The 13,516-nt window shown below is 48.7% G+C and overlaps 1 protein-coding gene and 1 long non-coding RNA gene across 7 annotated transcripts in view; both read right to left on the bottom strand.

Annotated features, from left to right (window-relative positions):
• The window catches only part of LOC118379418 (extracellular matrix organizing protein FRAS1-like), a 420,646-nt gene that overhangs the window by 356,055 nt on the left and 51,075 nt on the right, over positions 1-13,516 (bottom strand).
• Positions 13,126-13,516, bottom strand: part of LOC127911812 (uncharacterized) — a 1,516-nt gene continuing 1,125 nt past the window's right edge. For all 6 annotated transcript variants that reach the window (XR_008079460.1, XR_008079458.1, XR_008079462.1 and 3 more), the window contains one exon: positions 13,126-13,516. This exon is cut by the window's right edge. This is a non-coding gene — a long non-coding RNA (uncharacterized LOC127911812).

Genomic DNA, 13,516 nt, shown 5'->3' with positions numbered 1-13,516 from the left:
AGGCTGACTAATCGTCGCCGGTGATCAGAGGAGGTGACGTGGCCTACCTTCACGGCATGAAATGTGTGTGTGTGATTACAAACAACATAGATTGACATTTTTGCCTTCAGGGAGTCCTCCTTGGACTGTATTCACAAAGCATCTCTGAATAAAAATGCTGATCAGGGATCAGTTTTGCCTTTTAGATTAAAAAATGATAATATTCCATGAACAGGGGGGACCTGAACCTAGATCAGCCCTCTTTCTCTGAGATGATGCTTTGAGAGTTCGAGTCCCGGCTTTACCTCAACTATTTAGACATGAGGTAAAACACAACACCTGGTCCACCTGGTCCCAGTCCATCCACCTGGTCCACCTGGTCCCCAGTCCATCCACCTGGTCCCAGTCCATCCACCTGGTCCCCAGTCCATCCATCTAGTCCCCAGTCCATCCACCTGGTACCCAGTCCATCCACCTGGTCCACCTGTTCCCAGTCCATCTACCTGGTCCCCAGTCCATCCACCTGGTCCCCAGTCCATCCACCTGGTCCCCAGTCCATCCACCTGGTCCACCTGTTCCCAGTCCATCCACCTGGTCCACCTGTTCCCAGTCCATCTACCTGGTCCCCAGTCCATCCACCTGGTCCCCAGTCCATCTACCTGGTCCCCAGTCCATCCACCTGGTCCCCAGTCCATCCACCTGGTCCCCAGTCCATCCACCTGGTCCACCTGTTCCCAGTCCATCCACCTGGTCCACCTGTTCCCAGTCCATCTACCTGGTCCCCAGTCCATCCACCTGGTCCACAGTGGTTCTGTTAAAAGAGGCTTTCCTCTTGCCTTGAAGATTGCCTTGAAACAGAATTCACCGGTATTTAACCGAACAAACCGCAACTGAAAAACCTGTTTCTTCTTGAGAAGTATTCTGTGTAGAAATCATTTATGTTTTCCCTCACGACAAAGACATCCCTGTTTTTCAGTAACTCTGCAAAAGTCTTCTAACTCTAGTTTCTTTGTGTAAATACACCATTTATTCTATTGTATATGTATTGGTGGCACTTCACAACCTGATATTTGAAGGTCGAAGCCAGAAAAGTTATTCGACAGTACGAGACAGTTTTATAAGAATACCTTATCAAAGCATACAATTGAGTGTAGTCTGGCCCAGGAGCGGGAAGGTGAACGGAAAGGCTCTGGAGCAACAAACCGCCCTTGCTGTCTCTGCCTGGCCGGTTCCCCTCTTTCCACTGGGATTCTCTGCCTCTAACCCTATTACAGGGGCTGAGTCACTGGCTTACTAGGGCTCTTTCATACCGTCCCGAGGAGGGGTGCGTCACTTGAGTGGGTTGAGTCACTGATGTGATCTTACTGTCTGGGTTGGTGCCCCCCCTTGGGTTGTGCCGTGGCGGAGATCTTTGTGGGCTATACTCGGCCTTGTCTCAGGATGGTAAGTTGATGGTTGAAGATATCCCTCTAGTGGTGTGGGGGCTGTGCTTTGGCAAAGTGGGTGGGGTTATATCCTTCCTGTTTGGCCCTGTCCGGGGGTGTCATCGGATGGGGCCACAGTGTCTCCTGACCTCTCCTGTCTCAGCCTCCAGTATTTATGCTGCAGTAGTTTATGTGTTGGGGGGCTAGGGTCAGTTTGTTATATCTGGAGTACTTCTCCTGTCCTATCCGGTGTCCTGTGTGAATTTAAGTATGCTCTCTCTAATTCTCTCTCTCTTTCTCTCTTTCTTTCTCTCTCTCGGAGGACCTGAGCCCAAGGACCATGCCTCAAGACTACCTGACATAATGACTCCTTGCTGTCCCCAGTCCACCTGGCCGTGCTGCTGCTCCAGTTTCAACTGTTCTGCCTTATTATTATTATTGGACCATGCTGGTCATTTATGAACATTTGAACATCTTGGCCATGTTCTGTTATAATCTCCACCCGGCACAGCCAGAAGAGGACTGGCCACCCCACATAGCCTGGTTCCTCTCTAGGTTTCTTCCTAGGTTTTGGCCTTTCTAGGGAGTTTTTCCTAGCCACCATGCTTCTACACCTGCATTGCTTGCTGTTTGGGGTTTTATATATATATAAATATATAAATACATTTGATTTGATTTGAATTGGACATATATGAACGGTCATATGAACAAACCCAATCCAAACCAATCAAATGCTATTGGTCACATACACATGTTTAGCAGATGTTATTGCGGGTGTAGTGAAATGCTTGTGTTTCTAGCTCCAACGGTATGTGTTGTCAAGACCTGTGCTATTTCACACTGAGTCAATTTATCACACATACACACTGAGACACAGAGACGAGACACAGAGACGAGACACAGACAAGTCTTCCCAACAAAATGACTTACGATTACACAAAAAACAACCAATTCTTCCTCTGAATGATCCCCAAAGAAAACTCCATCACTTCTCCCTCACTGTCCACCTACAATGCTCTTCCCTTTTGGCAGACAGCCATCACAAAAGACAGTCTCTGTTAGCAGGAGGAGCTAAGAGCAGAGCAGAGTGGGAGGTTTGTCTTGTATAAAACAGTCTCTGTTAGCAGTAGGAGCTAAGAGCAGAGCAGATTGGGGGTTTGTCTTGTATAAAACAGTCTCTGTTAGCAGTAGGAGCTAAGAGCAGAGCAGAGTGGGAGGTTTGTCTTGTATAAACAGTCTCTGTTAGCAGTAGGAGCTAAGAGCAGAGCAGATTGGGGGTTTGACTTGTATAACACAGTCTCTGTTAGCAGGAGGAGATAAGAGCAGAGCAGAGTGGGAGGTTTGTCTTGTATAAAACAGTCTCTGTTAGCAGTAGGAGCTAAGAGCAGAGCAGAGTGGGAGGTTTGTCTTGTATAAAACAGTCTCTGTTAGCAGTAGGAGCTAAGAGCAGAGCAGATTGGGAGTTTGACTTGTATAAAACAGTCTCTGTTAGCAGTAGGAGATAAGAGCAGAGCAGATTGGGGGTTTGTCTTGTATAAAACAGTCTCTGTTAGCAGGAGGAGATAAGAGCAGAGCAGAGTGGGGGTTTGTCTTGTATAAAACAGTCTCTGTTAGCAGGAGGAGATAAGAGCAGAGCAGAGTGGGGGTTTGTCTTGTATAAAACAGTCTCTGTTAGCAGTAGGAGCTAAGAGCAGAGCAGATTGGGGGTTTGACTTGCATAAAACAGTCTCTGTTAGCAGGAGGAGATAAGAGCAGAGCAGAGTGGGGGTTTGTCTTGTATAAAACAGTCTCTGTTAGCAGTAGGAGATAAGAGCAGAGCAGAGTGGGGGTTTCTCTTGTATAAAACAGTCTCTGTTAGCAGGAGGAGATAAGAGCAGAGCAGATTGGGGGTTTGTCTTGTATAAAACAGCCTCTGTTAGCAGGAGGAGATAAGAACAGAGTGGGGGGTTGTCTTGTATTAGACAGACTCTGTAAGAAGTCTCCCCTTCACTGTGCCTTGGACCCAGTCCTGCTCTTGTGTCTTCTCATCGAGGAGAGGAGAGGGAACAGGGAGAGTAGACTGTAAACTTCAAGATAACAAAGAGAGTCCTGTCGTGGAACAACTCTCGTCAACCGTAGAGTAGACAGCCTTGAGAACAACGCAGTAAGAATCCCTTCCCCTCCCATTCACTCTTTGGACACAGACAGATAGAAACAGTCCTGCAGAGGAACACAGTGAGCAGAGAAGCCCTGTTGTAGGCTCCCTCGTTGGAGCCGTCGGGGCTCTGCCACGGTTCACTTCCCTAATCCTTCCCACGCCACATGGGGCTTCTGGGAGAAGGGGGGGGGGGCAGAAGGGGGTAGGACAGAAAGTCAATGAAGCCACTACTTTTGTTTGACATGGTTCAGCGGTGAAGGACCACTCTGGACAGAAAATCAACAGTTGTCCTTTTTTTCCCCCTCTCCTTCTCACTGCGGATGGAGAGGTTTAGTTTGAGCTTTACCCTTCAGGGGTCTAGTACTTCTCTCGTTAATAAGGCTATGTCATTAGATGCTGGAGGGCAGGGAGGCAACCTCCTGATCTGGGTCCCCAGATCCTCAAAGAGTTCTACAGCTGCACCATCGAGAGCATCCTGACCGGTTGCATCACTGCATGGTATGGCCACTCTAGGCATTTGTACGTAAAGTTCTACAGAGTGCAGTACATCACTGGGGCCACGCTTCCTGCCATCTAGGACCTTTATACCAGGTGGTGTCAGAGGAAGGGCCTAAAAATGTGTCAAAGGCTCAAGTTACTCTAGTCATAGACTGTTCTCTCTGCTACCGCACAGCAAGCGGTACCGGAGCGCCAAGTCTAGGACCAAAAGACTCCTTAACAGCTTCTACCCCCGAGCCATAAACCTGCTGAACAACTATTCATATGGCCACCCTGACTATCTACATTGTTTTTACACTGCTCCTACCCACTGTTTAGTAGCAATGCATAGTCACCTTACAAATTACCTCGACTATCCTGTACCCCAGCACATTGACTCGGTACCGGTACCCCCTGAATATAACCTCCACATTGACTCGGTACCGGTAGCCCCAGTATATAACCTCCACATTGACTCGGTACCGGTAGCCCCTGTATATAGCCTCCACATTGACTCGGTACCGGTAGCCCCAGTATATATTCTCCACATTGACTCGGTACCGGTAGCCCCTGTATATGACCTCCACATTGACTCGGTACCGGTAGCCCCTGTATATAGCCTCCACATTGACTCGGTACCGGTAGCCCCAGTATATAGTCTCCACATTGACTCGGTACCGGTACCCCCTGTAAAAAGCCTCCACATTGACTCGGTACCGGTACCCCCTGTATATAGTCTCCACATTGACTCTGTACCGGTACCCCCTGTATATAGCCTCCACATTGACTCTGTACCGGTACCCCCTGTATATAACCTCCACATTGACTCGGTACCGGTAGCCCCTGAAAATAGCCTCCACATTGACTCGGTACCGGTACCCCCTGTAAAAAGTCTCCACATTGACTCGGTACCGGTACCCCCTGTATATAGTCTCCACATTGACTCTGTATCTGTACCCCTTGTTCATAGTCTCCACATTGACTCTGTACCGGTACCCCCTGTATATAGCCTCCACATTGACTCTGTACCGGTACCCCTGTATATAGCCTCCACATTGACTCTGTACCGGTACCCCTGTATATAGCCTCCATATTGACTCTGTACCGGTACCCCCTGTATACAGCCTCCACATGGACTCTGTATCTGTACCCCTTGTTTATAGCCTCCACATTGACTCTGTACCGGTACCCCTGTATATAGTCTCCACATTGACTTAGTACCGGTACCCCCTGTATATAGTCTCCACATTGACTCTGTATCTGTACCCCTTGTTTATAGCCTCCACATTGACTCAGTACCGGTACCCCCTGTATATAGTCTCCACATTGACTCAGTACCGGTACCCCTGTATATAGTCTCCACATTGACTCAGTACCGGTACCCCCTGTATATAGTCTCCACATTGACTCTGTACCGGTACCCCCTGTATATAGTCTCCACATTGACTCAGTACCGGTACCCCCTGTATATAGTCTCCACATTGACTCAGTACCGGTACCCCCTGTATATAGCCTCCACATTGACTCTGTACCGGTACCCCCTGTATATAGCCTCCACATTGACTCGGTACCGGTACCCCCTGTAAAAAGCCTCCACATTGACTCAGTACCGGTACCCCCTGTATATAGTCTCCACATTGACTCTGTACCGGTACCCCCTGTATATAGCCTCCACATTGACTCTGTACCTGTACCCCCTGTATATAGCCTCCACATTGACTCTGTACCGGTACCCCCTGTATATAGCCTCCACATTGACTCTGTACCGGTACCCCCTGTATATAACCTCCACATTGACTCGGTACCGGTAGCCCCTGAAAATAGCCTCCACATTGACTCGGTACCGGTACCCCCTGTAAAAAGTCTCCACATTGACTCGGTACCGGTACCCCCTGTATATAGTCTCCACATTGACTCTGTATCTGTACCCCTTGTTCATAGTCTCCACATTGACTCTGTACCGGTACCCCCTGTATATAGCCTCCACATTGACTCTGTACCGGTACCCCCTGTATATAGCCTCCACATTGACTCTGTACCGGTACCCCCTGTATATAGCCTCCATATTGACTCTGTACCGGTACCCCCTGTATACAGCCTCCACATTGACTCTGTATCTGTACCCCTTGTTTATAGCCTCCACATTGACTCTGTACCGGTACCCCCTGTATATAGTCTCCACATTGACTTAGTACCGGTACCCCCTGTATATAGTCTCCACATTGACTCTGTATCTGTACCCCTTGTTTATAGCCTCCACATTGACTCAGTACCGGTACCCCCTGTATATAGTCTCCACATTGACTCAGTACCGGTACCCCCTGTATATAGTCTCCACATTGACTCAGTACCGGTACCCCCTGTATATAGTCTCCACATTGACTCTGTACCGGTACCCCCTGTATATAGTCTCCACATTGACTCAGTACCGGTACCCCCTGTATATAGCCTCCACATTGACTCAGTACCGGTACCCCCTGTATATAGCCTCCACATTGACTCTGTACCGGTACCCCCTGTATATAGCCTCCACATTGACTCAGTACCGGTACCCCCTGTATATAGTCTCAACATTGACTCAGTTCCGGTACCCCCTGTATATAGCCTCCACATTGACTCAGTACCGGTACCCCCTGTATATAGTCTCCACATTGACTCAGTACCGGTACCCCCTGTATATAGCCTCCACATTGACTCAGTACCGGTACCCCCTGTATATAGCCTCCACATTGACTCAGTACCGGTACCCCCTGTATATAGCCTCCACATTGACTCTGTACCGGTACCCCCTGTATATAGCCTCCACATTGACTCTGTACAGGTACCCCTGTATATAGCCTCCACATTGACTCAGTACCGGTACCCCTGTATATAGCCTCCACATTGACTCAGTACCGGTACCCCCTGTATATAGCCTCCACATTGACTCAGTACCGGTACCCCTGTATATAGCCTCCACATTGACTCGGTACCGGTACCCCCTGTATATAGCCTCCACATTGACTCAGTACCGGTACCCCCTGTATATAGCCTCCACATTGACTCGGTACCGGTACCCCCTGTATATAGCCTCCACATTGACTCAGTACCGGTACCCCCTGTATATAGCCTCCACATTGACTCAGTACCGGTACCCCTGTATATAGCCTCCACATTGACTCAGTACCGGTACCCCTGTATATAGCCTCCACATTGACTCAGTACCGGTACCCCTGTATATAGCCTCCACATTGACTCGGTACCGGTACCCCTGTATATAGCCTCCACATTGACTCAGTACCGGTACCCCTGTATATAGCCTCCACATTGACTCAGTACCGGTACCCCTGTATATAGCCTCCACATTGACTCAGTACCGGTAGCCCCTGAAAATAGCCTCCACATTGACTCAGTACCGGTACCCCCTGTAAAAGTCTCCACATTGACTCGGTACCGGTACCCCTGTATATAGTCTCCACATTGACTCTGTATCTGTACCCCTGTTCATAGCCTCCACATTGACTCTGTACCGGTACCCCTGTATATAGCCTCCACATTGACTCTGTACCGGTACCCCTGTATATAGCCTCCACATTGACTCTGTACCGGTACCCCTGTATATAGCCTCCATATTGACTCTGTACCGGTACCCCCTGTATACAGCCTCCACATGGACTCTGTATCTGTACCCCTTGTTTATAGCCTCCACATTGACTCTGTACCGGTACCCCTGTATATAGTCTCCACATTGACTCAGTACCGGTACCCCCTGTATATAGTCTCCACATTGACTCTGTATCTGTACCCCTTGTTTATAGCCTCCACATTGACTCAGTACCGGTACCCCCTGTATATAGCCTCCACATTGACTCAGTACCGGTACCCCTGTATATAGTCTCCACATTGACTCAGTACCGGTACCCCTGTATATAGTCTCCACATTGACTCTGTACCGGTACCCCTGTATATAGTCTCCACATTGACTCAGTACCGGTACCCCCTGTATATAGTCTCCACATTGACTCAGTACCGGTACCCCTGTATATAGCCTCCACATTGACTCTGTACCGGTACCCCTGTATATAGCCTCCACATTGACTCGTACCGGTACCCCCCTGTAAAAGCCTCCACATTGACTCGGTACCGGTACCCCTGTATATAGTCTCCACATTGACTCTGTACCGGTACCCCCTGTATATAGCCTCCACATTGACTCTGTACCTGTACTCCCTGTATATAGCCTCCACATTGACTCTGTACCGGTACCCCCTGTAAATAGCCTCCACATTGACTCTGTACCGGTACCCCCTGTATATAACCTCCACATTGACTCAGTACCGGTAGCCCCTGAAAATAGCCTCCACATTGACTCGGTACCGGTACCCCCTGTAAAAAAGTCTCCACATTGACTCAGTACCGGTACCCCTGTATATAGTCTCCACATTGACTCTGTATCTGTACCCCTTGTTCATAGTCTCCAATTGACTCTGTACCGGTACCCCCTGTATATAGCCTCCACATTGACTCTGTACCGGTACCCCCTGTATATAGCCTCCACATTGACTCTGTACCCTACCCCTGTATATAGCCTCCATATTGACTCTGTACCGGTAACCCTGTATACAGCCTCCACATAACCCTGACTCTGTATCTGTACCCCTTGTTTATAGCCTCCACATTGACTCTGTACCGGTACCCCCTGTATATAGTCTCCACATTGACTTAGTACCGTACCCCCCCTGTATATAGTCTCCACATTGACTCTGTATCTGTACCCCTTGTTTATAGCCTCCACATTGACTCAGTACCGGTACCCCCCTGTATATAGTCTCCACATTGACTCAGTACCGGTACCCCCTGTATATAGTCTCCACATTGACTCAGTACCGGTACCCCCCTGTATATAGTCTCCACATTGACTCTGTACCGGTACCCCCTGTATATAGTCTCCACATTGACTCAGTACCGGTACCCCCTTGTATATAGCCTCCACATTGACTCAGTACCGGTACCCCTGTATATAGCCTCCACATTGACTCTGTACCGGTACCCCTGTATATAGCCTCCACATTGACTCAGTACCGGTACCCCTGTATATAGTCTCAACATTGACTCAGTTCCGGTACCCCCTGTATATAGCCTCCACATTGACTCAGTACCGGTACCCCTGTATATAGTCTCCACATTGACTCAGTACCGTACCCCTGTATATAGCCTCCACATTGACTCAGTACTGGTACCCCCTGTATATAGCCTCCACATTGACTCAGTACCGGTACCCCCTGTATATAGCCTCCACATTGACTCTGTACCGGTACCCCCTGTATATAGCCTCCACATTGACTCTGTACAGGTACCCCCTGTATATAGCCTCCACATTGACTCAGTACCGGTACCCCCTGTATATAGCCTCCACATTGACTCAGTACCGGTACCCCCTGTATATAGCCTCCACATTGACTCGGTACCGGTACCCCCTGTATATAGCCTCCACATTGACTCTGTACCGGTACCCCCTGTATATAGCCTCCACATTGACTCAGTACCGGTACCCCCTGTATATAGCCTCCACATTGACTCTGTACCGGTACCCCTGTATATAGCCTCCACATTGACTCAGTACCGGTACCCCCTGTATATAGCCTCCACATTGACTCGGTAACCCCCTGTATATAGTCTCCACATTGACTCGGTACCGGTAGCCCCTGTATATAACCTCCACATTGACTCTGTACCCAGGTACCCCTGTATATAGCCTCCACATTGACTCGGTACCGGTACCCCTGTATATAGCCTCCACATTGACTCTGTACCGGTACCCCTGTATATAGCCTCCACATTGACTCGGTAAAGGTACCCCTGTATATAGCCTCCACATTGACTCTGTACCGGTACCCCCTGTATATAGCCTCCACATTGACTCAGTACCGGTACCCCTGTATATAGTCTCGTTTGTGTTATTTTCTTGTGTTACTTTTTTTTTTTTATGTTAAATATTTTCTAAACTCTTATTGAACTGCATTGTTGGTCAAGGGCTTGTAACCCTAACCCTAACCCTAACCCTAACCCTAACCCTAACCCTAACCCAAACTAACCCTAACCCTAACCCTAACCCTAATACTAACCCTAACCCTAACCCTAACCCTAACCCTAACCCCCTAACCCTAACCCTACTAATACCCTAACCCTAACCCCAACCCTAACCCTAACCCCAACCCTAACCCTAACCCTAACCCTAACCCTAACCCTAACCCTAACCCTAACCCTAACCCTAACCCTAACCCTAACCCCTAACCCTAACCCTAACCCTGAACCCAAACTAACACAACCCTAACCCTAACCTTCTACACAATAACCCTAACCCAAACTAACCCTAACCCTAACCCTAACCCTAACCCAAACTAACACAAACCCTAACCCAAACTAACACAAACCCTAACCCAAACTAACCCTAACCCTAACCCAAACTAACACAAACCCTAACCCTAACCCAAACTAACCCTAACCCTAACCCAAACTAACACAAACCCTAACCCTAACCTTACACTAACCCTAACCCAAACTAACCCTAACCCTAACCCTAACTAACCCTAACCCTAACCCTAACCTTACACTAACCCTAACCCAAAGTAACCCTAACCCTAACCTTACACAAACCCTAACCCAAACTAACCCTAACCCTAACCCTAACCCTAACCCTAACCTTACACAAACCCTAACCCAAACTAACCCTAACCCTAACCCTAACCCTAACCCTAACCCTAACCCAAACCCTAACCTTACACTAACCCTGACTCAAACCCTAACCCTAACCCTAACCCGAACCTTACACTAACCCTGACCCAAACCCTAACCCTAACCCTAACCCAAACCCGAACCCTAACCCAAACGAACCCTAACCCGAACCCGAACCCTAACCCAAACGAACCCTAACCCGAACCCTACTAACCCTAACCCAAACGAACCTAACCCTAACCCTAACCCTAACCCTGAGCCCCTAACCCAAACCCTAACCCAAACTAACCCTAACCCTAACCCCTAACCCTAACCCTAACCCTAACCCTAACCCTAACCCTAACCCTAACCCTAACCCTGGCCCTACTCACCCTAACCCTAACCCAGACACTAACCCTAACCCTAACCCTCAACCCTAACCCTAACCCCTAACCCCTAACCCCTAACCCCTAACCCAAACTAACACAAACCCTGACCCTAACCAATTACACTAACCCTAACCCAAACTAACCCTAACCCTAACCCTAACCCTAACTCAATACAAACTAACACAAACCCTAACCCAAACTAACACAAACCCTAACCCAAACTAAAACCTAACCCTAACCCAAACTAAGACAAACCCTAACCCTGACCTTCACTAACCCTAACCCAAACTAACCCTTCTAACCAACTAACCCAAACCTAACACAAACCCTAACCCTAAACTTACACTAACCCTGAGACCCAAACAACCTGAACCCTAACCCTGAACCCTAACTGAACCCTAACCCTAACCCTAACCTGGCACTAACCCTAACCCAAAGTAACCAACCCTAACCCTAACCTTACACAAACCCTAACCCAAACTAACCCTAACCCCCCTAACTACCCTAACCCTAACCTCACAAACCCTAACCCAAACTAACCCTAACAACCTAACCCTAACCCAAACCCTAACCCTCAATACAACCTAACCCAAACCCTAACCTTACACTAACCCCGGACACCCTCAAACCCTGAGACCCTAACCCTAACCCGACACCTTACACTCCCTGACCCAAACCCTAACCCTAACCCTAACCCAGACACCCTCAACCCAAACCCAACACGAACCCTAACCCCCCTGAGACACCCTAACCCAAACGAACCCTAACCCGAACCCTAACCCTAACCCAAACGAATCCTAACCCTAACCCAAACTAACCCTAACCCAAACTAACCCTAACCCTAACCCAAACTAACCCTAACCCTAACCCAAACTAACCCTAACCCTAACCCTAACCCTAACCCTAACCCTAACCCTGACCCTAACCCTAACCCTAACCCTGACCCAAACTAACCCTAACCCTAACCCAAACTAACCCTGACCCTAACCCTGACCCAAACTAACCCTAACCCGTTTCAGTTAAGAGTGAGACACTCCTAAATGTTCATAAGCTACAAGGAGAACCATTGTCTAACGTCTTTAAATGACTTATCTTCCCACATTACCTTCAGCACAGGCAGTATGTGACAACAAAAACACACCCTGTCCCCCTTCGGTCGTGTGTGTCGACTGTTAAAGCTTTACTGCTCTTTAAACAGAGTCTATCAGTGCCATAAAACAACAAGTGGTTCCCCGGACAGCTCTGACCCCACTCACTAAAACGGGACATTGCCAGACGGCCACGCACACACACACACACACACGCACACACACACGCACACGCACACGCACACAAACGTACACACACACAAACACGCACACACACACACACGCACACGCACACAAACGTACACACACACACACCGATCCGGCACCGACAGAGACGGTCGCCTCGCTTCGAGTTCTTCGGAAACTTTGCAGTAATTTAGCTTTTTTTTATGTATTATTTCTTACATTGTGAGATCACAACCCCTGAGACACCCTCAGAGAGTGAGATCACTCCCCCTGAGACACCCTCAGAGAGTGAGATCACAACCAGGGATCAGACACATATCCCTCTCCCCCTGAGACACCCTCAGAGAGTGAGGTCACAACCCCTGAGACACCCTCAGAGAGTGAGGTCACAACCAGAGATCAGACACATATCCCACAACCCCTGAGACACCCTCAGAGAGTGAGGTCACAACCAGGGATCAGACACATATCCCACTCCCCCTGAGACACCCTCAGAGAGTGAGGTCACAACCAGAGACACCCTCAGAGAGTGAGGTCACAACCAGGGATCAGACACATATCCCACTCCCCCTGAGACACCCTCAGAGAGTGAGGTCACAACCAGAGATCAGACACATATCCCTCTCCCCCTGAGACAGGGCTGAATGACAGATTTTATCTCGTCGGCTCAGAATTCCATCCACCAACCTTTCGTTTACTGTCCCCAACACCTGTTTTATTCGCTGTTGGGTTCATGAGAAATAATAGCTGGTCTCAGAATAGTTCCTTGGTCGGCTGAAAGAGGAGAGATGACACCCCAGGAAGTGGGTCTCTCCGGCCCCCCTCCAACACTATAAACAGACAAATGAGCTACATGACACGATCCTATTCATAGACAGTGAAGTCAATCTGAGGACGCTTGAACGCTATCATACCTGGGTTCAAATTGTATTTGTTTTCGTTCACATACTTCAGCGTGCCTGGTACAACAGAGGCTATGGAATATGTAGTGGTCAAAAGGACTTCAGACAGGTTCAAGCAAACACTGCAAGAACTTGAGATGAAAACTACTCTTGTTTGAGCCCAGGCCTAAACGACACAATACAACCCAACACCTTCTACTCAATACAACCTGACACCTTCTACTCAATACAACCTGACACC

This window comes from Oncorhynchus keta, chromosome 25, assembly GCF_023373465.1.
Source record: "Oncorhynchus keta strain PuntledgeMale-10-30-2019 chromosome 25, Oket_V2, whole genome shotgun sequence".
NCBI classification, from domain to species: Eukaryota; Metazoa; Chordata; class Actinopteri; order Salmoniformes; family Salmonidae; genus Oncorhynchus; species Oncorhynchus keta.
Note: the sequence above shows the minus strand (reverse complement) of the source record. Positions and strands in the feature narration are given on the sequence as shown.